The sequence below is a fragment of the Prenolepis imparis genome, unplaced genomic scaffold (assembly GCF_030444845.1).
Source record: "Prenolepis imparis isolate NDT839.2.m4 unplaced genomic scaffold, iyPreImpa1.0 SCAF_14, whole genome shotgun sequence".
Lineage (NCBI taxonomy): Eukaryota > Metazoa > Arthropoda > Insecta > Hymenoptera > Formicidae > Prenolepis > Prenolepis imparis.
In genome coordinates, this window is record NW_028141172.1 from 8402408 (window position 1) to 8410873 (window position 8466).

Sequence of the window (8466 nt, forward strand, 5' to 3'; positions counted from 1 at the left end):
GTGTCGTTTCTCAGAAAGTCGCGATTTTTATATCCGGACTTCTCGATTGCGCCCTACTCCTAAGTGGTAAACCAATCAAATCATTCTTTTAAAGCAGTGGTATCAACGCAGAGTACTTGTCGCTTTTACCTTCGAAGGTTCTCTCGATTCACGGTCGTAAGAATAAATAACAATCAAAACAAAGACCAAAAATAATACAAAGTAAAGTCACCTAATAAAACATCGGCTAACGTCTCGCTCTCTTTGAATATACAATATTTCAAATGATATAATATAATACACAAATATAACACATAAATAATAAAATATAAAAAATGCCTACAATATAAATTCATATGAACATGTAATGCACAAGCTAAATGAAATAGATTTATAATAATTTGTCCTTTTGATTCCAACAACGATATACTGCTCATTTTTTTTTGCTTATTTTTCCTTTCCATCAGGGAAAAGTTTTAACATTTCTTTTTTAATTTAAATTATATTGTTTTTTCTCCTTATGAAACTATTATTTCTTTTTAGTTGATCTTTGACTATAATACATATATTTATCTCTTCGTCATAATGCTTAATTATTGCATCAAATAAATATTCCCTAGTTTAATCAAAGAAACGATGATATAAAATTTAATTTATTAAATTAAAGTCAAGTATAAATATATACATAATATATATATACCTATAAGAAAGGAGAGAGAGATGGAGAGAGGGGGGGGGGGGGAAATTCGGCATGAAAGCACAAGGCGTGATTTACGTAAAGTAAAAAAAACAAAGTTTATTGTATGTTTAACGTGAGTACAGCTGTGTGTGTGTGTGTGTGTATGGTCGAGAATTTGTGTTAATGTGTGCGGATTTGTATCCATATAATGTGTGCGTACATGTATGCGTGTATGTGTGTTTGGTCGCTTATACAATTGTCCGTTAGAAATGAGTTTCGGTGTCGTGTAAATTTCGACTTGTGGAATGCGCAATATTTGTCTCGTGTCGCGTGTTGATCAAATTTAAAAGGCCGGGTCTTTAAATCCCGATTATATTGACGTGCGAGGATGTCGACGGCGCGTGAGGTGGAACGCGGCGGGGTCGAGGGCTTGGTGCTGGTATGCGGGTTATAGGCCGCTCTCTCACGTAACGCTCGGGAGAGCGTTACATATATCGCAGATCGGATTTCCGTATGCTGTCTGTGGCGCGCGGCGGGGTCGAGCGCGCGATGCCGGTATGTGGGATTTTATAGGCCGCTCTCTCGCGTAACGCTCAGGAGAGCAGTAGTGATATAAGGCCGGTTCTAACTCAGGGGCAATGAGGAGGATGGGGGGTTGGGGTGAGGGGAACCCAGCGCGCGGGGGAATGACGTCACGCGGGGAGGGGGAATGACGTCACGCGGGGAGGGGGAATGACGTCACGCGGGGAGGGGGAATGACGTCACGCGGGAAGCGTCCGCGATGTACCGCGAGGGGTCCGCGGGGAGGGGGAGCGTCCGCGATTTTGGTGCCGGGTCCGCGAGGGGTCCGCGGGGAGGGGGAGCGTCCGCGATTTTGGTGCCGGGTCCGCGAGAGGTCCGCGGGGAGGGGGAAGCGTCCGCGATTTTGGTACCGGTTCCGCGAGGGGTCCGCGGGGAGGGGGAGCGTCCGCGATTTTAGGGTCCGCGAGGGATCCGCGGGGAGAGAGGAATCCGCGAAAGACCGCATGAAGTTTTTTTTAGATGAGGGGTCCGCGGGGAGAGAGGAACGCGAAGGAGAGCGCGAGGCACACGTGAGAGAGATAACGCAAGCGAGGCGTATATGCAAGAGCGAGAGAGATAGTGCGAGATGGCTAGGTAGCGAGATGACGCGAAGGAGAGCGCGAGGCGCACGCGAGAGAGATGACGCAAGAGCGAGAGAGATAGCGCGAGATGATGAGAGGTAGCGAGATGACGCGAAGGAGAGCGCGAGAGCTGATGCAGCGAAGGAGAACGCAAAGAGAGAGGCGTTCGTAAGAGAGAATTTTTTAAATATTTCTTTTTTTTATAATATTTTTTTTAAATTAATATTTTTAATAGGAGGAAGGGGAGAGAGGACTTATTCTAAAATAAATACATTTATTTAATATTTAAAATGTTTATTTATAAAATAGGTGTGTGTGTGCAATGATACAATTTTGTGTGTGTGTGAATTTAAAATATAAAATATATAAAATATAAAATATAAATTAATATAAAATGTAAAAAAGTATATAAAATTTAAAATATGAAATATAATAATACAATAATAATATAAAAATATAAAATGTATAGGGGTATGTGGGGCGGTGTTGAGCGATGGTGATGGTGATGATGAGGTGATGATGTTTGAAGCAGCAAGCGGAGGCGACGGCTGGGCGGGACTCCTGTATAACACAAAAAATATTAATAATCTTTAAAATTTTTTATTTATTATAAATTTAAAGAGATACTTACTACATTTATTCCTTCTCAAAGAAGTCGCCATGCTCACAAGGAAATTGCGATATCTTTTTTTTAATTTTTTTTAAAATTTTTTTTTTATATCACAGGGGAAATCTCCAAGGAGATATCCTGGTTCCGCGGAGACGGAACTTAGGGTTATGTGGGTTTTAGGAAATTATTAGATATTTGAATTTGTAGAGTAGCTGTATGACGTTTTCTCAAACCTATTTCTCGTCCATGTATCATCTGGACGATTGAATTCACCGGAGCGCAGGAACACTGGTATCTATGCTTAAGTAACATTTGCATAGAAATTTTCTTTCTCTTTCAAGTCGCGCGATTCGAGCTGTCCGTGATTGCAAATTTTTAATTAAAAAGTTTTTCGAGTTTATTGTCAGGTCTACAAATGTCAAAAGTTCTTGTGAGCATTGTCCTTCTAACAAGTCGATACATTCATCACAATCTAACTCCCAGAACAGATAACTCACTTTACCACTTTCAGTCGGACGCACTGCTAAATTTTTTCTTTCCATCACAGCAGCAATTTCTAACACATCTTTTTCCAGTGATGCAATATATTTCATCAGAGTTGCCATCTTCACAGCACTTGCAGAATTCACACTTTAAGTGTTTTAATTTTTAACAGTTTAATATGTGCAAATAGGACACACTGCACGATAAAATCTGATTTAGGGAGCATCTACACGTTTGCAACACGTTTTCCCTTCAATTAGAGTATATCATACAGTTTCATGCAACCGCACAGCACGAGCATGCGAGTATAAGTCTGCTACTCTATGACACGACACATATATTATAATGTTGCTCCCCTCTTGATTTTAATTCTACATCTCTCTTCATCTCTCTGTTCTAACTGGAGTATCATCTAGCTCATCATTTTTTGAAGAGTTTTGCTGATAATGCATGTGCACATCATACTATTCATATACATATAGAACAGGGGCGGGAAAGAAATAATTAAACACAGTTTAACAGTAAAATAATTTATTTGTTGCAAGCATTATAAATAATTTCATTTATAGCACAAGTTATCAATTCACAATCTATAAGTGATTCGCTATTAAACATATTACTATCACGTATCGCCTTTGCGGCATTGCTCACATCGCGGATATTATTGCGTTGTAATACATTTACAAATTGCTTAAATTTTTCATTAACACTATGAGTATTCTCACACAGCCAGGAATACATATGATCAATACATTTGTCGAAATCGAATAAATGTAGTAACGTTGATGGTTTCATGTACAAAGAATTATCAGATAATGTAATTTTTATAATTTTTGAAGTATACATGTTAATCGCTTCGAGTATCAGATCACTAATCCATAGTGGAGTTTCAGTTAGCTGCTCAATGTCTGCTCGTTTCCGCATTAGAGATTTCCATGTTTCAATGGGTAATATTATTTGATTGCCTCGATTATCACCTCTAGCCAATCGCTTTTCCAATGAGTCCCCGGACCGCAAAACTGATAGCCGGGGATATGGAATTCGATCGGAAGTGCGTTTATCGCGCGATTAAAGAGATCACTACCTATTTTCGTTGACATTCGCTGCAATCCTTTATCATCGGCGCTGGACCGTCGATGTGCGTTTGCTGCCACGATCGATTATAATGTTTGAAACAGCGGCGACAGGTCTGAATCTCTGGATCCGCCTTTATGTGTTCCGGAAGCTTGTCCCACACGTAGTGGATGTGATTTTCGTATCGCAATAAAAATGCTTTCGGCACAAATTGCAGCTGTTCGGCGCTTAAACCGTGAATATCGGAAGCATTTGTTAGCAGAACAAACATTTTTTCGATACTGAGCGATTCATGGTTCCGCGCAGCTATAAATAGGCTCTCCATGACTCATTTATTCATTCGAGAGAAAACATGCGGTTCGTTCAGCAATCGACGATAATCAAAGTTACAAAGTTACAAATTTCGACGATAAAACACGGTTAATGTTGGATAAAGAAATACGCAGACATGGAAACATGCTACCAAATACTATACGCGGTATCATCTGCGGCCCCTCGAATTGCGGTAAAACTAACACGTTGATTAGTTTGATAGAAAGCCCGTATGGTGTTCGCTTCGAGAACATGTACGTTTACTCGAAATCGCTTTAACAACCGAAATATCAATATTTGGAAAATTTGCTATCACCGATAGAAGAAATTGGTTATTTTACATTCTCTAATAATAGCGATGTCATTCCACCGAGTGAGGCGCTTCCGAATTCTATTTTTATCTTTGATGATGTGGCATGCGACAAGCAAGATATGATAAGAGAGTACTTTGCAATGGGACGACACTCGAGCGTCGACTGTTTCTATCTTTGTCAAACGTATGCCAAGATACCCAAGCATCTTATACGTGACAATGCAAACTTATTAATTTTATTTAAACAAGATGGGACAAACTTGAAACATGTGTACAACGATCACGTAAATACAGATATGTCTTACGATAATTTTCGCGCTTTTTGCCAGAAATGTTGGCAACATAAATATGGATTCGCGACGATTGACAAGGACAGTCCGCTGACTAATGGACGATATAGAAAAGGATTTAATGAATTTGCAATACCGCAAAGCAATTAGTCGCTTTCGACACATTGATCGAGCAACGTCTAAATTGCAACATGATGAATAACGATCGTGAAAGAGATTGCGAAAACGAGCGATTCAATCCGCAAAAAATATCGTTTCTTGAAAACTGGTAAAATGGAGGAGGACGATGCATTGGAGAGGCATTTTAAACCAATCTCTGAACCTCTGAAACAGCTTGTTGAAAATACAGTCGGTGTTGAGTCTGGTGAAGAAAAGATTGAACCATCGAGTATGCTCGGAGAGAAAAAAGAGTTTAAAACAAAGCGATCAAATATATCATTGAGCGGTATAACTTCTACTCCGAAGCGAATCAAAAGCAGGCGAATGCAACAATTATTGGATGCAACTACTTCTACTCCGATACAAGATGTACAACCAAGACAATTATTACATGATAAGACATCTATCGAGGAAATTTTCGAGACTTCACCTGAATCGCTTGTAACATCGATTCAACATTCATTACAAACATCTGAGGGTCAAAATTCATTGCGAAATCACCTGGGTCCACTTGCTCAAAAATATGTGGCAGCTATATTGAGTCAAGATAAAAATTCCAAGATGGATTACGTATACGGTGTTAAATTTATCGACAAAGGAATGATGCTCGGTAATAAAAATTTCGATGTGGATAAAAATGATAATATAATTATCGATGGATCAAAATACGTTGGAACAGCAGGTCTTTACGAGCTGGTTTTCAAGAGAATTCCCGACGATGAAATATATACTGCAAATGACTTGCAAAACTACAAAAGTATATTAATAAGAACAAATGCGCACAGACGAAATGGTAATGTGAATCATCCAGTATTAGGTAACAAGGGATACAAATATAAATATATAATCGCACCATTATTCTCTGATAAAAAATCTGGAAAAGGTATACCGCATGCTATGACCTTAAACAATAATAAGATTGATTACGTGCATTGGAATGATCCCAACGAGTTGGTAGATCGTCTGCGATTGCTCGAAGCTTCACGTCAACCCGGCAACAACGCCCACGGCAATGAAATATTATCGATTATCGAGGAACTTTACGAAGCTGGTATTATTATAAAATAAGTTATACATCCACGATACGAGTCAGTCTGTCAATATTAGTGGTATCGAAATGTCGATTAATAAATTTGGATTATCACTTGGAACGTCGAATAATAATTCATATTATCAATGGAATGGATTACTAAGAAATTACGTGCGCGTTAACACTCTGTGTCTAACAGCCTCCGGCTATGACGCAAGGTCGCGCAAGATACGACGTGTAGCGCAACCGGAAGATGATAATTATGCAGCCAACAAACGATATGTCGAAGCGAGTGTCAAGCTTTTGAGAGATCAACAGAAAGAAATTGAGAAAAAAATAATCAGGCTTGAAAGGAATATGCAGGCGCTATTATTAACGCTGGATAAAATGGCTGTAACGCAGACTACATCAAAAGATACATAAAGAACTGTACGTGAAAATTATATCACATTATTACAAATATGCCTCGATCAGACAAGCCGCCAGGCAAGCGGGAAGATAAGCTTCTCGCAACGCTATATGATAAGAAGCGATATGTGATACACTACCGCAACCTGCAGCAATGTACGCGTCACGGCCTTCGCGTTGCAAAAATACATCGCATATTACAATTCGCGCAATCTCCATGGCTTCGAAATTATATCGAACTTAATACGCAATTTAGAACGCACGCGAAAAATGATTTTGAAAAAAATTTATATAAATTGATGAATAATGCAGTATTCGGCAAAACGATGGAAAATGTGCGTAATCGGATTGATGTAAAACTTATCACACATTGGGAAGGAAGATACGGTGCAGAGGCAATGATTGCGAAACCAAATTTCCACAGTAGAAGCATCTTTTCGGAAAATCTTATTGCTGTAGAATTACGTAAACTCGAAGTAAAATTTTACAAACCAATCTATGTCGGCATGTACATACTCGACATCTCCAAAACATGTTTATGGAGGAATTGCACGCTCCAGCGAGAAGAAATTTTCCGCGTAGACGCGTCATAGTACGTGGATACGACGACCTGTGGCAAGCTGACGTCGAGATGCGTCCTTATGCAAGAGTCAACAAAGGATACAATTACATACTCACCGTCATCGATGTGTTGAGCAAGTATGCATGGGCCGTGCCGCTCAAGAATAAGAGCGGACGCGAAACAGCTGACGCTATCGCCGAGATAATTCGAGATGGCAAGAGATGTCCGAGAAACATACAAACCGATAGAGGAAAAGAATTTTACAATGCAAATGTGCAGAAACTCGTAAAAAAACACAACATCAATCATTACTCGACGTATTCTGTTATGAAAGCCTCAGTGGTGGAACGATTTAATCGTACTTTAAAGAACAATATGTGGAAAATGTTTACACTTAATGGCAATTACAAGTGGATCGACGCGCTGTCGCGACTCGTTGCAGAGTACAATGCGCAAAAACATCGCACTATCGGCATGAAATCTATCAATGTTACTCCGGAGATTGCCGAAAAACTTTTAAATACGATATACAGTAACGTAAAAATTGCTGCTCCGGCAAGATTCAAAGTAGGCTGTCAGGTACGCGTGAGTAAATTCAAGATCATCTTCGAAAAAGGTTTTACACCAAATTGGACTACCGAAATATTTAAAATTATCAAAGTGCAGAAAACTAATCCTGCGACATATATACTTGAAGATTCGCGCGGAAATTCCGTCGCCGGAGGATTCTACGAGTACGAGTTACATCATGTTGCAAATCCCGATGTATATCTCGTGGAAAAGATTTTGCAGAAAAAAGGCGATGATGTTTATGTGAAATGGTTGGGACTGGATAAATCTCACAACTCATGGATTCATAAAAATAATGTATTATAAACATTTATTTAAAATATCTGTACACTGTTTATTTTACAATATATTTATCTAATAATTTTATAAATACAAATATACATATAATATACATATTTATATAAAAAATATATATATATATTACAACAAATATTATTTACAAAGGTATTTTATAATGTCCCCATCGTAATGTATCAGTGGTTTCAGGTATGATATACCGCTTGTCATCGTGAGGACTTAGAGCAATTTTTTGTCTCGCGAATGGTGTATACTTCATGCAATTTCTTATACACGACTGACTACGTGTCATTACATCTCTTCATTCAAACACCGCGTATAATCATCAAACATTATCGTTCTCGCGACAACGTCACTCTTGACACCTTTAAACCTTTTTTGTATCTTTCTTGCCATCCACTCGCAAGGCATACATTTTTGCTTCTAGCCCTACAAATTCGGTCATAATCACACCGTTATTTTCATCTTTCATTAGACCAGGTACTTTTTTATTCACGAGCGGTATACCATACACATTGTCCGCAGCGTAATCAGTACTCTGCGTTGATACCACTGCTT